Source organism: Rhipicephalus microplus, unplaced genomic scaffold (genome assembly GCF_043290135.1).
Source record: "Rhipicephalus microplus isolate Deutch F79 unplaced genomic scaffold, USDA_Rmic scaffold_14, whole genome shotgun sequence".
NCBI classification, from domain to species: Eukaryota; Metazoa; Arthropoda; class Arachnida; order Ixodida; family Ixodidae; genus Rhipicephalus; species Rhipicephalus microplus.
This window is the reverse complement of record NW_027464587.1, coordinates 35876415-35895967: the sequence shown is the minus strand read 5'-3', so window position 1 is coordinate 35895967 and position 19553 is coordinate 35876415. Positions and strand designations below refer to the sequence as shown.

The 19553-nt window shown below is 44.7% G+C and overlaps 1 protein-coding gene and 1 long non-coding RNA gene across 3 annotated transcripts in view; both read left to right on the top strand.

Moving 5' to 3' along the window:
- LOC119181372 (putative peptidoglycan muropeptide transporter SLC46) overlaps positions 1–19553 on the top strand; it is a 187603-nt gene that overhangs the window by 18118 nt on the left and 149932 nt on the right. The gene's annotated exons all lie outside the window — the stretch shown is intronic.
- Positions 5346–7364, top strand: LOC142784541 (uncharacterized). The gene is made up of 2 exons (XR_012888677.1): positions 5346–5481; positions 7073–7364. It is a non-coding gene; the product is annotated as an uncharacterized LOC142784541 (long non-coding RNA).

The following is a 19553-nucleotide window of genomic DNA, read 5'->3' as shown; positions in this document are numbered from 1 at the left end:
GATCGAATCCCGGCGGTGGCGGCTGGGTTTTCGATGGAGGCGGAAATGTTCGAGGCCCGTGTACTTAAATTCGGCGCACGTTAAAGAACACCAGGTGGTTGAAACTTCCAATGGGGCGGCGTCCGTCATAATCATGCCATGGTTCTGAGACTTGAAACCCAAGATATTATTATTGTCGAGATCATGGCACCGGCACATGTGAGGAACATTGGTCAAAGGAAATTTCCGTCGAAGTGTAGACACTATATGCAGGGTGTTTCAAGAAATGTGTCCAAGATTTTTTAAATATCACAGCAAGGAGGTATCTGCAGCGTTGCCTTTCCTGTGGCAGAAGAGATATTCAGTAGCGTACAAACCATATTTATGGCAGTAAATATAGAAATTAACACTACCTATTTAACCAGTGGTGATAGCCGGTCGTGTCAAATGGGCAAATTCAGGCCCTTCCTACGGATAGTCCACAGCCACTTTGAAATTTTGGAAAATCAACCATTCACAATCTCCCCGGAGCGATGCAATGAGCCTAATGAAAAAACTGATGCACCAAAAAACGCATGTACCATTCATTTCGAAAAGCCCTCAGCGAGGAAACTCTTTCCTTCGCCGTTATCAACCGTCAACAGGCGACCAGCAAAAAAGCTAGGGATTCTGGGATGTACAGTCTGCTTCCGGCTTCCGGTTCGAGAAGAGTAGATGATGGTGAAACGCTCTGCCGCATGCGTCAGATTATTCGAGATTCGCGCGCGTGGTCGCCCGTTTATCTTCGTTCTGATAAACCATGGTCGGTTGCTGAGCCGTTGGCTTCTCGAACTCGAGCGTGGAACGCAAACGCGTGTATCCATTTCGATAGAATGAAAAAAGAGAAATGAGGCGGGCTGCGGCTGTGAAGAGAGCCACAGCGACAGGTAGACTTTGGGTACCGAACGTTGAAGTCGGGGTGTGCGAAGACCACTTTCTCACTGGTTCACGTGTATATCTGGCACTAATAAAAGGCTTACGCATGAATTTGCTGCGAATGATATACGGAGTAATAAATTTCCGCGAAGGCGCGCCTAGCAAATATAATATGCGAACGCGTGGGCGAAACCTATACCTGCCATATGATATGAGCGCCGGCCACTGCACCCATATATATGACTAAAAAACGCGAAAGCTACACTCGAACAGTAAGTTAGCACGAAGCGCTGGACGAGTCTATTTGCGCTTACCTCGGTAAAACAGTGCGCCAGGACGGCAAAAAAAAAATAAAAAGGAAGAAGTGCGTTAAGGAAACGCGGGGTTTCGATTATTTGGTGCCGTATATATCTGACTGTTTCGGTCATGTATACCGCCGTGCCGCGCAGCTTGACCAAGATCAGCGTTAAAATAGGCGTCTGGCTTTTACTCAGAAATGCATCTTATTTACACACTGAAGGTAAAAAAAAAAGATATCTCAACGCACTCAATAAGTGCTGCGCTTCACGCCAATAAACTGACGATGTCGGCCGAAGCAGTGATCCCAAAATGAACTCTTAGCACACTGCTACAGTCATTCCAATCCCCTGAGATCTTTAAAATAGCGATTTTGTATCTTCAGTAACGTATCAAACAATAAAAACTGTCTTCTGCATCGACAGATCTGCTATAGCCAAACAGACAGTACCCCTGAGCAGAATAAAAGCATTGCAGATCACTTAAGTGCGGTAAAAAAGTTTCCTTACCGTTCATGGCTTTCGTAGCTTGTCGTCTTCAAAGTCACGGTTAGCTAAATCAAAAAAGAACCAACTTCTAAAGCACTGACATTGCACGGGGAGGTGTTTTTTTTTTTAACGGAGCGGTACAAAAATGCGCGCGCGCCTGCTAACCCGCGTGGTTCGTCGAACCGGAAGCTGTCGTTTCCCTCAGTTTCCTGCGATTGCCCATATTACCGGTCACCTATTTAGGCACTTCGCTTCAAGGCCGCTTGTCGGCGCTCGCTTATTCTTCTCCCCCAATGCGAGGAAAACAGTGTCGTATTTGAGGCTGATGTTGAAGTGAATGGTAGATGCGGTGTTTGATGCGTCGGTTTCGGTTTCGCCCGCTAAATAGGCAAGATTGCATATGTGCGTGGTGATTACCGGTGGCTGATTTTTAAAAATAGCAAATTGGCTATGGACTATTCGTATGAAGGACTTGAATTCGCCCATTTGACTCGACCGGCTATTACCTTAGAAGAGTGAAACTTTGGGCTAGTTGGTATTGCATGATGAAGAACGTACAGCGCGAACACAAGACGGGAATACTAAAGAGGGGACACAGACAAGCGCTGACTAGCAACTGAATTTTTATTAACACAGAAGCGGAAAATATATACGGAAAAAACAACAGAAACAAGAAAACTGAAAAAATTACAGCATGACAAAGATTCTTCCATGTTATTGTTACACGCGCTCTTCTAGAAAAGATAATTCTTTGGCCGATAACCCGATGGAAGCCATGCTGATGCATAGCGACCCTTCTTTTGCGATATGAGCGGCTTCAATGATTTCACGAGTACGCATGTCCTGATGTCTGCCGATGATTGTTGTTTCTTCAAACAGGGGTGTGCAACCACAGGAACTGCAATGAATGGCCAAAAAACCTTCTTTGGCGTTGCGCACATTATTTTTCGACTCCACTGTCGAACATATGTGGCAATGTGCTCTGAGGCAACTACGGATTGTGCAGCCAACTAGACCGCGTCAGGAAGGCGTCGTCCACGTCGCTGATGACGTCCAGCTTTCAGAACAAGTGCGCCGCACCCTGGGGCTGGGCCCAAAGTTTGCAGTGGAACAGAGAAAGACTCCCGCGGAGCTGCTATCTGTGGTTCGACAGGTCTCAAGCCTCGCACCGACGAATGAATGCGACAGGTGCGTTTCCGAGGGCGTTGACGTTCTGATGCATGGTAAGCCCACAAGCCACAACTTGCCTCTAAAGAAAGTCTCCACGTTCTTGCTCCGGAATGAACTGTGTGTTGTACCAGCAGATAAAGAGGGAGGTTTTGCTGTACTACCAAATGATGTGTACCTTCAAAAAGCGCATGGCGCTGTTCTCTCTGTGTTTAAACGATGCCCTGATGTATCCCTAGCAAAAGTTAAGGAAAAAGCCATCTTACTTTGCTCGCAACTAGATCTAAAAAAGCTGGCACTAACGATAGGTAAATGTCAGAATTTAGCCCTAGATATGTTTTTTTCATGCAAAACCCACAAAGAAGACTCACCTTTTCGCGTAATAATTTCAGAAAAAGGAACGTGGCAGAAAGCACTAGCGAGTTTCATTCAACAAAATTTGAAGCTGCTCAAAATTGATGATCCTTTCCTCATCCGTAATTCGCAAGAGGTCATAAGCTTCATCAACCAAAACCCGAACGAACAGCTCACCGCCTTTTCAATCGATGTGAAAGACTTGTATTATTCTCTGCCATCCAAAGAACTAATTTCATGTATCGAAGAATGCATCGATGAATTTGGATCCGTAGCATTCCAGAACACGACTTGTATTAGTGGCGGTGCTTTCCTTGACCTTGTCTCGTTTTACCTTAAATCTACCTATGTTGAATGGAACAATGAAATTTTTCTTCAAAAGAATGGTGTGTCTATAGGCTCATGCATTGCCCCACTGTTGAGTGACCTCTATCTAGCAAAGTTAGACAGAGCTCTTAACGCACGGCTCAATGGTAGCAGTGTTCTGAAAACCTTCCGTTTTGTAGATGATTATCTAGTGATTCTCAAGCGCAATGCAGATAACTTTCAAGTTGCAACAAGTCACCTCATATCATTATTTAAAGAGTGCCTGTCGCCGCTGTGTATCACACATGAAATGCCAGAAGACAACAGCATTCGTTTTTTAGATCTCAGACTAACATTTGCCAATCAACATTCATGTTGGATGTACGAACCACGAGCACAAAAACCGTTGTTGCCGTACACATCGTCACACACAAAATTAGTCAAGCGAAGCATTGTTCAAACATGTCTTTCCAACGCATTAGATAAATCATGTCACCACGTTGTCACTAGAAGTTTCTTGGCGCAGATTCGTCGGCTCGAAGCAGCAGGTTATCCACATAAGCTGCTCACATCGGTAGCGGAAGTAATTTACAGAAAAAAGAAGAAAAGCTGCCAGGAAAATGTTCAGCAGGCAAGCATGGAAACCGGTCGAGGCAAGAAGATTTCGGTCATACCATACATGCATAATATTTCACATCGTCTCAGGAAAATAGGGCAACAGTGCGGCGTTCGAGTGGTTTTTTCAGCACCTCACAAATTGTCATATCTTTCACGTGTCACCTGTCCTGTCAAAAAAAGGAAACGCCAGTGCACTACCAAGCATCGTAAGAAATTTCTAGATTGTTCACATAATGTCATTTATCGCATTCCACTTTCATGCGGGTGTTGTTATATAGGCCAAACTGGAAGGTGTCTAAATGACCGCCTCCGAGAGCACAAAAATAATGTGCGCAACGCCAAAGAAGGTTTTTTGGCCATTCATTGCAGTTCCTGTGGTTGCACACCCCTGTTTGAAGAAACAACAATCATCGGCAGACATCAGGACATGCGTACTCGTGAAATCATTGAAGCCGCTCATATCGCAAAAGAAGGGTCGCTATGCATCAGCATGGCTTCCATCGGGTTATCGGCCAAAGAATTATCTTTTCTAGAAGAGCGCGTGTAACAATAACATGGAAGAATCTTTGTCATGCTGTAATTTTTTCAGTTTTCTTGTTTCTGTTGTTTTTTCCGTATATATTTTCCGCTTCTGTGTTAATAAAAATTCAGTTGCTAGTCAGCGCTTGTCTGTGTCCCCTCTTTAGTATTCCCGTCTTGTGTTCGCGCTGTACGTTCTTCATCATGCAATACCAACTAGCCCAAAGTTTCACTCTTCTAAGTTATATTTCTAGTTCCTCGGGCTTCTTGACGCCTACTGCTGTGCATTCCTCTTTGCTCATTACCCTCATCTCCGTCGCCCTGTGCCGCGCCCGCATCTTATCATTCTGCATTCGAAAAAAACAGCTCCCTCCGGAAGTAAAAAGCTTGTTTGGTGGCTTCAGCCCTTCGGACCACCATGGCGTTAGGATGTGCAAAATCCTAAGGTCCGAATGGCAAAGGCAAGCACGACTCCACCGGGACACCCTGAATCTACAACTTCACCACAACGAAAGGCTACCAGCTGGCAGGAGAAAAAGGTGGCGAGAATATAACAATCTTATAGACTCCACTGTCGAACATATGTGGCAATGTGCTCTGAGGCAACTACGGATTGTGCAGCCAACTAGACCGCGTCAGGAAGGCGTCGTCCACGTCGCTGATGACGTCCAGCTTTCAGAACAAGTGCGCCGCACCCTGGGGCTGGGCCCAAAGTTTGCAGTGGAACAGAGAAAGACTCCCGCGGAGCTGCTATCTGTGGTTCGACAGGTCTCAAGCCTCGCACCGACGAATGAATGCGACAGGTGCGTTTCCGAGGGCGTTGACGTTCTGATGCATGGTAAGCCCACAAGCCACAACTTGCCTCTAAAGAAAGTCTCCACGTTCTTGCTCCGGAATGAACTGTGTGTTGTACCAGCAGATAAAGAGGGAGGTTTTGCTGTACTACCAAATGATGTGTACCTTCAAAAAGCGCATGGCGCTGTTCTCTCTGTGTTTAAACGATGCCCTGATGTATCCCTAGCAAAAGTTAAGGAAAAAGCCATCTTACTTTGCTCGCAACTAGATCTAAAAAAGCTGGCACTAACGATAGGTAAATGTCAGAATTTAGCCCTAGATATGTTTTTTTCATGCAAAACCCACAAAGAAGACTCACCTTTTCGCGTAATAATTTCAGAAAAAGGAACGTGGCAGAAAGCACTAGCGAGTTTCATTCAACAAAATTTGAAGCTGCTCAAAATTGATGATCCTTTCCTCATCCGTAATTCGCAAGAGGTCATAAGCTTCATCAACCAAAACCCGAACGAACAGCTCACCGCCTTTTCAATCGATGTGAAAGACTTGTATTATTCTCTGCCATCCAAAGAACTAATTTCATGTATCGAAGAATGCATCGATGAATTTGGATCCGTAGCATTCCAGAACACGACTTGTATTAGTGGCGGTGCTTTCCTTGACCTTGTCTCGTTTTACCTTAAATCTACCTATGTTGAATGGAACAATGAAATTTTTCTTCAAAAGAATGGTGTGTCTATAGGCTCATGCATTGCCCCACTGTTGAGTGACCTCTATCTAGCAAAGTTAGACAGAGCTCTTAACGCACGGCTCAATGGTAGCAGTGTTCTGAAAACCTTCCGTTTTGTAGATGATTATCTAGTGATTCTCAAGCGCAATGCAGATAACTTTCAAGTTGCAACAAGTCACCTCATATCATTATTTAAAGAGTGCCTGTCGCCGCTGTGTATCACACATGAAATGCCAGAAGACAACAGCATTCGTTTTTTAGATCTCAGACTAACATTTGCCAATCAACATTCATGTTGGATGTACGAACCACGAGCACAAAAACCGTTGTTGCCGTACACATCGTCACACACAAAATTAGTCAAGCGAAGCATTGTTCAAACATGTCTTTCCAACGCATTAGATAAATCATGTCACCACGTTGTCACTAGAAGTTTCTTGGCGCAGATTCGTCGGCTCGAAGCAGCAGGTTATCCACATAAGCTGCTCACATCGGTAGCGGAAGTAATATACAGAAAAAAGAAGAAAAGCTGCCAGGAAAATGTTCAGCAGGCAAGCATGGAAACCGGTCGAGGCAAGAAGATTTCGGTCATACCATACATGCATAATATTTCACATCGTCTCAGGAAAATAGGGCAACAGTGCGGCGTTCGAGTGGTTTTTTCAGCACCTCACAAATTGTCATATCTTTCACGTGTCACCTGTCCTGTCAAAAAAAGGAAACGCCAGTGCACTACCAAGCATCGTAAGAAATTTCTAGATTGTTCACATAATGTCATTTATCGCATTCCACTTTCATGCGGGTGTTGTTATATAGGCCAAACTGGAAGGTGTCTAAATGACCGCCTCCGAGAGCACAAAAATAATGTGCGCAACGCCAAAGAAGGTTTTTTGGCCATTCATTGCAGTTCCTGTGGTTGCACACCCCTGTTTGAAGAAACAACAATCATCGGCAGACATCAGGACATGCGTACTCGTGAAATCATTGAAGCCGCTCATATCGCAAAAGAAGGGTCGCTATGCATCAGCATGGCTTCCATCGGGTTATCGGCCAAAGAATTATCTTTTCTAGAAGAGCGCGTGTAACAATAACATGGAAGAATCTTTGTCATGCTGTAATTTTTTCAGTTTTCTTGTTTCTGTTGTTTTTTCCGTATATATTTTCCGCTTCTGTGTTAATAAAAATTCAGTTGCTAGTCAGCGCTTGTCTGTGTCCCCTCTTTAGTATTCCCGTCTTGTGTTCGCGCTGTACGTTCTTCATCGGCTATTACCACTGGTTAGAAAGTAAATTGTGTAAATTTTTATAATTACTGCTCCAAATAACGTTAGTACTGATCTGAAGATGCCTTCCACCACAGGAAGACAACGCCGCAAGTACCACGCAGAGGCCTTTTATCTGTAATCTTTGAAGAATATTAGGCACATATCTCGAAACACCCTGTATGACTCCAGAAACATGGCGGGGCGCCAACAATGGAGTTTCTATCAGCAGTGTGTGCTTCAAACATCGGAATTCATCATTGCTGATAGCAAACCTTGCACTTGCCAACGCATTTCGGTGATCTGACAACGTATGTGCTGACAACGTATGTTGTCAGATCAAGTTTTCGAGGATTTTACGACGCTGAAGGATTTCTTCAGTGCAAATTTTGTGCGTGTGTTGCCAAGCTAACAACTAGCGTGAACTTGTTTTCAGCCGTGTCTCGTGATTTCGTGCCAGGTACCAGCCATGCCGATATATTGAGGTGTTAGCAGTCTCATTTACAGTCATGTCGAAAATCGAAGCTCGAATGTACGCGAGTGTGGTGATTGAAAAAGAAAGTTACATGATAAGCGCTGCTTGTGCTGCCTGCTATTTCACTACATAACTGTTTTGCTTCTCCGTTGAGCAAACATTGGCACACGGCCAATTGCACCCACCTAGTCCTGCAGCATTGCTATCACACATATTATCTCTAGTCCATTCTTTTTGCTTTGTCTGCTTCCTTCTTTTCTCTCAAGTGCCTTCTGATACTCACAGCCAGGCAAACAATGGCGCTTGTCTGTAGTTTTACAGTTTAATAAAATATAATACACGTTTTGTTTTCGACTGGACAGCTGATTAGCTAAAAGGTTATGTTAGAAATAGCTTACAAGTTAATTAGCTAAAAGCTTATAAGTGAGCTGAAATAAGCTGCACAATGGCATGATAGTAATAAGAGTAGAGCGTGCCACAATATGTATGTACAGAACAATTGGAAATGCACCTATATAATGCAAACAGTGCCTCATCTGCAACCACAGACACTTGTGAGACCATTCAGAAATATGCACGCATTCATCTGGTCCTCCAGATAGATTTGAGCTGATGTAAATATTAGATGGCTTGAAACATCAAATCCATGTATGTACTTGCATAGAGTATTTATCGACAACAACAAAAATGGAAAGCTGTACACTGTCGCAGCACGTAATTTGGAAGAATTATAAAGGTTTTTACCAGCAGTGTTACGGCAGATAAACAATGAACTAAACGCTTATACGCAGCATAAGTCTACAAATATTTCACTCGAGCGCTGCCAGCACGCCATATTCATACATCCCTAAAAAGATAAAGCAGATAAAAAAAACCTTCAGGTTGTTTTTCACTATCTTCGCATTGAAATGCCTTATTGCCAACAAGTTGAGTTCCAGTCAGCAATAGTCGTCAGGAAAAAAATAACTATTTTGGAAAGCAGCAGTAGGAGCATAAATAGCCGCCAATGAATATACATTGAATTTGCAATGAATATGAATGGTTATGTGTTGTATTTGTAGAAGATAGGCATTTCACACAGTTGGGCAGATTTATAGCTTTACCGGAAAGAATTTTCGGTAGAAACATTAACCAATTAATGTTCCTAAGAGATAGCAATGTTTAGATTTCAGGAAGTCGCTTATTTGTGTTGGAAACTATTGTCTTTATTTGCCAAAAATAAATTTCACAGCCTTCCGCTGATTTTTTTCAAGCAAGACAACATCTTTGGAACATTGAGCGTCCCAAACAACCGAGGCATACTCAAGCTCTGATCTAACACAGGCGTTTTATATCAATAACCTGGTCTCCTTCGTGGATGATTTAACTTTCCTTTTTTTAGGAAACCATGGTTTCTCAAGTGAAGCCTTGCATATGCTTGCAATGTGGTCAGATCGTGCAAGTGTTTTCGTCAAAGTGATTCCTAGATGTTTGTATTTTTCTACATCTTTGAGTGGGTTATTGCGAATACAGTAAGTGTAAAGGCTGGGAGCTAGCTTTCTTGTTATCCTCAAGAGAACTGTTTTGTCACCATTGAGTTCCATGCCCCAGTTCTGGCACCATTCGTTTATACTTGTGAGAGGTTGCTGAAGTAACGTGTGGTGGGGTCTATTACACATCGCAGTTCTTAAAGAACAACATAAACATGCGCGAATAATCGAATATATGTGTACTTATATATGACATTAACTTAATCCTTCAACAAAATTAAGAATAGTAAAAGGGGTCCAACACAACTTTGTGGCACACCAGAAGAAACACGTAAAAAAAGAAGCACAACCTCACCAAATCGAATTCTGGTTTTAATTATGCATGAATCCATCTAACAATCCCCGGAGGAAGCTCAATGTTTTCGAGCTTAAATAAAAGTTTTCCATGAGGCACCTTGTCAAAAGCTGTACTAAAATCTAAACACACATACACACGCGCGCACTCGCACTCGCACACGCACACACACACACACAGACAGACACAGACACACACACACAGACACACACCAGTCTGCCTAGATATGTCTAGAACCTATGCGAATTCATGCACTGTGGACACAAGCTGAGTGACCGTAGACTTATTTTTCAGAAACCACGTTGATATTACGATAAAATATTATTTTAGGATAAAAATATGTTAACATATTTGGCAACAACCTGCTCTAACATTTTACAACAGCTACTAGTAATATAAATAAGATGGTAGGTTGACAATTAGGTTTTTTTTCATTTTTTGTATATGCGTTACCTCGAACTAGGAATGCAATTAAGCATGTTGGAAATATCAAGAGATTCGCTTTATATGCTAGACAAGTTGCCAATGACTTCTATGCAGTACTTTGGTGCAATCCTATGACCGATATTTGTCGTGTCTTATTGTTTCGGGCATGGTTTATTATGTTACAGGGTATTTTGACAACTGATTACATTTGAAAGCCTTCTACTCAGTGCTCGGCTCACTCCTAAAACCGATATCTGTCGCATCAAGAAGTTTCAGGTGCAGTTCGTAAATCTTTTAGGATATTTGGACTACCAACAAAGTGAAACCTACTTAGCACTCAGCTGCAATCACAATCTAACTTATAGCGCTAATCTTTGTGGCGTCATTTCACAAACTCTGCTTTGTATGCCGAGCTGTGCCACCTTTTTACACAAGCCTGCAAATTTGCATTTGCAGAAACGATATCACACTGGTCTGTTCCTCATCAAGCAAACACCCAGGTCTGTAGAAGAGGCCAACGCAGCTCAGCACACAAAACAGAGTTTTCGAAATTAAGCATGTCAAAATTACTGCGCATGTGACATATGTGTGGTCTATAGCATTCCGCCCACTTGAGATAAGCAACTACATAGGACAATCTGGTCGATGCATTAATGTTCATTTGCGGGAGCATGCGAATCATATACCCTATGGCGCTGGCGGTAACTTTCACTACATTGTAAGTAGTGTGGTTGTACAGCCATGTTTGGAAACTTGGTCCGGGAAAATGTGGAAGCGCAACTTCTGTGCTTTGGTCTAGAAAGAGTGCGATTTTCTTGATCCGTGGTGATTTGCACGGATAACATTGTCGCAGTGATTCAGCGTGGTGCTTTTGTGCATACCCTGAACGAACTTAGCACGAGGTCTTTTTTTCTTGATAATAAATAAACGTGTTTTCGGTAGCCACCTCGGTGTTCATATTCTCTGCTTCTGCCTCTCAGTTCTTTTTTTTTTTTTGTTGTGTCTTAGTGGGTTTCTTCGAGTTTAAGTATGTACCAACTTCCCAACAAGCAACACTTTTGAACACATCATGAGGTGTTTGTTGTGTTTTTTGCATTAGATGATTTTTCTACTGCAGACAACATTTAAAAGGCTTCCATACGGTTTCAATGGCAATCTAATGACTCATATCGTAACGCATCATTCTGGACGTGCTGGTACGTCAAATTGTAGTCTTCTTAGCACCTCTCCAGTCTTTACCTGCCCCGATTTTTTCATGCGCTAAAAAACTGTGGTATATTGACTACATACAACGCCCAAATGTCTTCCTCATAGGTTTCAGTTAGAATCTGATGATCGATATTTGTGACATCATGAAGTGTTGGCTGCTGCTTGTTGTACTTAAGGATATTTGAATTGCAGACAACGTGCTAATGTCTTTGATACAGTTTCAGTTGCAATCTTATGACCGATATTTGTCGCATCACGAAGTGCCAGGTACGGTTAGTTGCGCTAGAGGTTCTTTTCAACACAGACAATGTCTGAAAGCGTTCTGCGCACTGCTCAGTTCCAATCTTATGATCACTATCTGTTGCTTCATTAGGAGTCGGGTGTGGTTTGTTGTATTGAAGGACATTTATTTCACACACATCGTCCGACAGCCTTCTATTACAGGGCTCAGTTGCAGTCTCATGATCATTATTTGTCATATCACGAAGTTGCGGGTGTGATTTATGAATTTTATAAGTGCTGTAAAGTGTGAAGTCTAACATGTACGGTAGGTACCGGAATATTCATAATAGTAATAATGAATTTTGTGTTGTAGGTATACGTACTTGGGGATTTATAAACATTCACGCTACTTCATTTTTCGTTGTTAGATCGTTTAGAAAGTTTTTTGCTATTAGAAGCTTTTGAAGCAGGAAGGACTAAAAGCACTGCTATAACATTCACTTTCTCAGTCATTCCTAGCAATAATTACGTGCTGTGAAGGTCCCATCATATGACTCATTACATTTCACAAAAAAACTATTCAACACTGTCACTATACATGAAGGATGTATACTAAGTCATTTATTCTTTCCTTTATACACCTGATTGCCTCTCTTAAAACATCACACTCTCCAAGAATAAATCTTTTGTGCACTGCCTAGATGTGAATATATAGTTTAAAGTATGAGAACAGACTGTTTAGTTGTTGCGTACTTTAATTGTGTGGAACAGGGCTTGGTCACTCGTGTGAAAACTAAGGAGTCTAGCCCTATTTGCAGTGCTACAGTGTAGCTGAACTTTTGTCGCTATAAGGACCATAATTTAGTTTCCAGTTATAATTTTTCTTCTTTCATGCTATTGAGGGAAAAAAAGCTTATTTTATACTTTCGCCTAAAACCTAAACGCAGAGCCCCACCACTCCGCGAAGCGGACACGAATGACAGCGACTCACCAGAAGACACTCTAAACGAAATCTTACGTCTCACGCGAGAAAACCACGATAACATCGACACGCTGTCACGCCGGGTGGAAGCACTAGAGCAAAAAGCCACCATAAAAGCTAAAACCAAAGCCAGAACAGTAGTTTCTGTGGATCCTACGGCAAATCTGCCTGGGCCACCAAATTCAATGTAATCATCATGGCTTCCACAACCCAAAACACGTTAGAAATTTGGCAGTGGAATTGCGCTAGCTTCGCGACCCGTAAAACCCCACTGCTGCAGTACATTAAAGCGCAACCCAAGAAGCCTCATGTAATATTACTGCAGGAGACCCTTTGTGATACTCTCACATTATCGGGTTACCACCCCATCTCACAACGAGGGGATACCAAGAGAGGTATAGCCACGCTGATTAGCAAGAAATTTGCTCACATAGTACATGAGGTATTACCCACCCGCAGCCGCCTGGAAGCGATACTCGTCGAACTCGTACCAAACCGTTTTTTAAAACAAAGCGTTTTTATCCTTAACGTTTACAGCTCCCCGTCAGACTACAGACAGTCCTTCCACGCGCTCTTAACTAAAGCCACAACGCTCGCGCGAAACTCTCCGCTTGTTATAGCAGGCGACTTCAATGCCCCCCACCCGTCATGGGGTTACCCCCAGGCAACGGCTAAAGGCACTAACCTCACGCGAGCAATTGACGACTTGTCCCTCACACTCATCACAGATCACCGATTCCCTACGAGACTTGGAACATCGGTACAACGCGACACTACGCCGGACTTGGTATTTACCCGTAACGTCACAGGCCACACCTGGACCAATACGCAGGAAAATCTGGGCAGCGATCACTTCATCATACGAACCGAACTACCCAACGCATCAGCCCCACCCCGTACATTCACGCTGACGGACTGGGATGCCTTCCGCACCCTCCGCAAAAACAACACAAAGGAATACAACACATTCATCGAACTACTCACCTCACTTCAGGAAGACATAGCCAAAACAACGAAAACAATACAAACAGAACTCGAGGTCCCGAGAATGGACCCACACCTCGCACATTTGCTCGAGGCAAAAGCGTCAATACTCGCGCGCTGGAAAACACAACGACTAAACAGACGCTTACGAAAACGTCTATCAATACTGAACCAAGACATTGCCAAATATTGCACGGAGCTCACACGACTCCAATGGCATGAACTCTGCTCGGCGGTCGACGGTCGCATGCGAACTGGGGGTAAATGGAACCTCCTAAAATACATGCTGGACGACTGCGAAACAAAAAACAACCAGAGTCATGCCATAGACCGGCTCCTACACTCGCACAAAAAGATGGGAGGAACAAACTCATCCTTTCTTGAAGAAATCTCCAAACGTCACCTCCCCTTAAACACAGCACAACCCACCGACTACCCAGAAATAGAATGCGAAACGATACCCGAACTCGACGAACCCTTCACGGAGTCAGAAATTCGGGAGGCATTACACAACCTCAACAGCAGATCAGCCCCCGGTCCTGACAAGGTAACCAACCGCCTGTTGCGAAATTTAGACGACCAAGCCATCACACTACTCACAAAAGACATTAATTACATGTGGGAAACTGGCCAGGTACCTGAACAATGGCGCACGGCCACGGTAATCCTTCTCTCAAAGCCAGGTAAACCACTCAACTTCGACAATCTACGCCCGATTTCCCTAACCTCATGCATAGGAAAAGCAGCTGAACATGTCATCCTAAATCGTGTATCGCGCTACATAGAGGATCACGAACTCTTTCCGTTCAACATGGTCGGGTTCCGTCCGCACCTTTCAACACAAGACGTCATGCTATTACTAAAGAAACAGATCTTCGACTCAAAAACGAGAGATGTTCGTGGCATTCTCGCCCTAGACCTCACTAAAGCATTCGACAGCGTCTCACACCGCTTTATACTGGAATCCATTGCCAGCCTTGGTCTCGGTAAAAGATTCCAGGCGTACATTCGTTCTTTTCTGCAAAATCGAACAGCTCAGCTGCATTTATCGCAACTTACATCCGATACTTACACATTAGGTTCCAACGGGACACCACAAGGGGCAGTCATTTCTCCACTCCTTTTTAACATAGTAATGAAGGGACTATCTGACAAACTCCGCGACATCCCAAACATAAACCATGCTATATACGCAGATGACATCACCATCTGGTGCCCAGGAGGCTCATTGGCGGAGTTGGAGCAAGCCCTTCAAACTGCTCTCGATACCACAGAAGCCTACTTAAAAAACACTGGACTTCGTTTGTCGCCCACAAAATCAGAGTTGCTACTGTACCGGCAATCTCGCCAAGGCGTTCGTAACTTAACACCCTTAGGTGATCTACCCATAGCGCTACACGCCAAAGATGGGCAGCGAATACCCCGAGTGGACTCCATACGCATTCTCGGCCTCCTCGTCGAGGCCACTGGCTGTCATGCAAGAACAATTAAACATATCACAGCAAAAACAGAGAACATGCTCCGACTCATTCAGCGAGTCTCGGGTCGTAGACGAGGCCTTGGAGAGGCCAACCTTCTGCGCATATACCACGCGTTCCTAATGAGTCACATCAATTACGTCGCCTCTGCCCACAACTGGACGAAGGTAGAAAAGACGAAACTAAACACACTCATGCGCAAAAGCATTAAACAAGTCCTTGGTTTGCCTCAAAACACGAGCACTTCCCGTCTCGACCAACTAGGCATGCGCAACGGCATCGATGAAGTGATCGAGGCCCAGACCACGGCCCAAGTGATCCGCCTCTCCTCCTCCAAGGCAGGCCGCCGACTTCTAAGCGAGGCCGGCATGTCCCCACACCCCTGCCTTGAACGCGCAGTAACCCTCCCCAGAGTTGTCCGAGCTACTTACATGGTAACCCCATTTCCGCGAAATGTCCACCCACAACACAATGAAGGCAGACGGCTGGCCCGCGCTCGCGCGATCCTAAACCGTACCGCCGCGAATCGCAACTCTACCGCATTCGTCGACGCAGCGCAATACGGTAACTCCTCCTCTTTCGCACTCGCGGTAGTAGATGGCGACGGAGCCCTACGCTCAGCCGCCTCGGTTAGGCTATCAACAAGCGCCATAGCCGAACAAGTTGCTATAGCTTTAGCGATGACCGACCCCTCACTCACTAATGTCTTCACAGACTCTCGCGCCGCCATTCGGGCTTACGAAACCGGCAACATCGCTCCAGAAGCAGCCCGCATTTTACAAACACGGAAATATACGGGCTCGCACTACCTCTCTTGGTTCCCTGCCCACATGGGCAAAGACGTTCACCCACAACAACCCAACCTCAACGAAATGGCTCATGATCGAGCACGAGAACTGACCCGCCGTGACGATCAATCAGCCACCGAAGAGCTGGGCCCAGACGTGCAGTTTAATGACCCACTACTCACCTTCCATGAAATTACCTCCCACTACCGACACAACAGAAGCCGATACCCTTTACCCCATTCAAAACTAGAACGCGCGCAAGAAGTAGCCTTTAGAATGTTACAAACGAGATCGTACCCATCACGGGGCCGACTCAGCCATTATAACTCAGACATAAATTCACAGTGCCCAGATTGCACAGAAGTGTACTGTTCACTCGCGCACATGCTCTGGCAATGTCCCGCGTTACCTCAGGGACCTCTCACCAGTGAGTCCGACTGGGAGGAGGCACTCAGGAGCCCCAATCTCCGAAACCAACTTAAGGCAGTCCAGAGGGCCCAAGAACTGGCGGAACGCCACCACGTTCCCGCCCCGACTCGGGCGTCGCCTACGGTAGCGGCTGCTAGGATGTCCCACGTGGGCACCCTGGTGGCTTAAACTCCTCAGGACCATATATTAAAGTTCTTGACTGACTGATACTTTCGCCTTAATTCTATCTTATAAACGTTGGTCCAAGTAATAAACTCTAATCCATCTTAAATAGAGAAAAGTGTTTTTTTTTCATGTACAAGATACTAGTTGGTTTGCGCCGAATTTGTGGGCACCTCGTTGGGATTGTGCAGATACATAAATTTCATTTTTTTTTCTCTTCGTAACTAAAGTAGGCGCCAAGAGACAACGTCAAGCATGCGTTGCTGCTCCCGTCCGCTTTTTTTGCAGAAACAGGCTCCACACGTTTTCATCTACAGAATAATTATATTCTTGTTTGGCACTAATAGCAAGGCCTAACACAGCCATGCACAAAGCGAGTGGGAATCCGCTATGTTGAGTCCGGACATCACATCACAACTTTGGGCTATCCAGAGGGCCCGCGATGCGGTGGCAAGTCTAGGCCTTCGTGCCATCGTGGGAGCGGCCCACCTTGTGGGGCACACGCCGTCCGACCTTCACAATAAAGTTTTTCCAAACCAAACCAAAAGCTGACTACTAATAGCGTGTACACTATCTGAAGGAAAGAGGTCTGCCAGAAGGAGACGCTCACTATGATTGAAGAAATGAAGTGTATGCTAACGGGCTCGTTTTCTCTGTTAGACGCATTAATAATGAGATCTAACAGACAATCATGTCAAGGAAAGTATAGGGTGTGTTATATGAGGTAATGGAAGAAAGAAAAGTGTATGAAAAGATAACATGCCGCGGGCAGGGACCGAACCAGGGGCGTTTGATTAACCCGTTCAGTGCTCTGCCAACTGAGTTACCACGGTGGCTATTACGCCCGCCCAATTTAGTCGGCTATATATGGACGCATTATTCGAAGGTCGCAGCTTCGGTTTCAGCCCATGGCAAGTCATCTCAAAGGAACCAATCACAACGCTTGAAACGCAGAAAGTGAGTAAAGCTCCGAATCGCTGACCACCGTAATCTCGCGCAGTGACTTCCTGCACATGGATGATCATGGGCCCCAACGTAATGAAGGCAAAGCAACATTTTAGAACTCAAGCAACATTTTGAAAAGTGAGCCCACTTGCCGCGTGCAGTGTACGCTTACGCGCTCACGGACTAAAAAGCTTCGACCTTGTTCCTGGGAATGTTTTTTTGGTCGCGTGTACTTTAGCGGCTCCATGGCTGAATTGTCTGTTTACTATTTTGTACATGCCGCCGGCAGCTAAACACAAATATGTCTTTGGACGCCCGGGTGCGCGGATTGCAGGGAAGAGGAGTGAAACGCAATGGAAGCGGGTGCCGCAGTGGTGCATGCTTGGTGCTCGCGGCGGTAACGTTTAGCCAGGAATCTAACAAATCAGTAATCTCCGCGGCTGTCCGTCTATAATTTTTATTGTCATTCATTCGAACAGTCAATGCACCGGTAACTGCCTCATGCAATAAGCAATAGACGTAGACTCTGAAAAAAAAAAGAGCGTGAATTGAGCAACTGGCTCCGTTTCTCCTTCGGCGGAGTGACTTACTTCCTTTCGGGCCATTTGCCCGTCGCGCCCTCTTGCAGCAAGCGCCACAGAAGTAAGGTTTCTCCATCAGTGTCCAATTTTCCACTTCCTCCTCAACCTGTGGTATTGCGCTCGCCGAGCCACATCGTGATTCCGTGTTGTAAAACCGCCTTCTGCGCTACGGGTATCATATTTCTCACGATTTGGCAGTCATTCAACAGTCTCAGGCTATTCGTCCTACACTACCCAGCCGCGGCTTGTCGCGTGCGATTAACCGTACTTACGATTGATGCAAAAATTGCAGGAGTGACATTTATTCTTTTGTTTTATCGGTATACAGTAACGTCAGTGCCGATATTTTTCTTTATCGCTCTGCACTCGCGCGATGTGCCGCACACTTCCGTGTGGCTAGTGTTTTCTTGTTAGCGACCAGTTTGACACGAATACAACAAGTGTTGCTTCTGTGACAGCTTTGCTTTTTGAATACCTGAGGCTGTACACAAATAATAATTTTTTTCGGTGTCGACGTACTGGGTACGATAAAGTGCATACGTGCTTTCAATTTTGGACGGCACTAATAGCACACATCAATCAACAAGGCATATAGGACGCATCACAGCTAATTTTTTCTAGATTCGAGCAAACGTCATACCTCTGCACAATGCATGCGTGAAGGCATGATAATACAGAAATGCTCGAGTTTTACGTCCTGCAATCACGGTGTGAATATCAGGTACGCCGTGGTGAGGGTCTTCCGATGAATTTCAAATCACTGAAGTTGATTATCGTGAATGCAAACTTGAGGAAACGAGTGCTCTTTGCGTTTTGCTACCATCAAAATGCGGTCGCCGTGGCCGGGAGTCGGATTCGCGCCCTCGAGCATAGTCACGTGACACCCAGTGGCTAAGCTACCTCGGTAGGGGAAAGTAAAAATGGGGGAAACAGGAAACAAAGGGTCACTGAGCGTTTATTTGCTAGACTGGGTTACATTCGCTGGAGACGTTACACCGCTTCATAATTGCACATTTGTGAAAACCGATGACTTTCTTTCAAATAAGCGAAAATTTCCATCGCATGCGTTTTGAATTACGCATGCCAGCACTAAGAGTAAAGATGGAATTACGAGCGCTTGCAGTGTCTTTCTCTCGTCCATGCGATTCTGTTTTGCCTTGCGAAAGCAATGGAGCAAATGCAACATACAAAAAAGTAGAAAGAACCAGATAAGTCAATGGAATTTCGAAACGTGGTATAGTGCATGAGCGCAGGTTCCCTTGCACTTTCGAGCAACAAAAAAGACATCTTCGTGATCGCAAAATATGTTCTATCGATGACGGTTTGTGTTTCTTGTGACAGCACCAGTCCCTGGAACTTTTTTAAACCTTTCATCTACATACATCATATCACACAGACCTATACGATGCAGCGCAGCTTTATGATGGCCAAGAAAGATGGCATGCCGGTCATTATTTGTTCACGAAGCACTTTATGTATGACAACTTATCCAAAATATCCTTGTATCACTGCTAGGGTGATTTAATGAGTGTGGTAGCGACAACATAATAAAAGGGCAAATTGGCCTTCAGAAGCCTCACTTTTTAGTACCTCTAAACACACGGTTGACTAGACACAGACACAG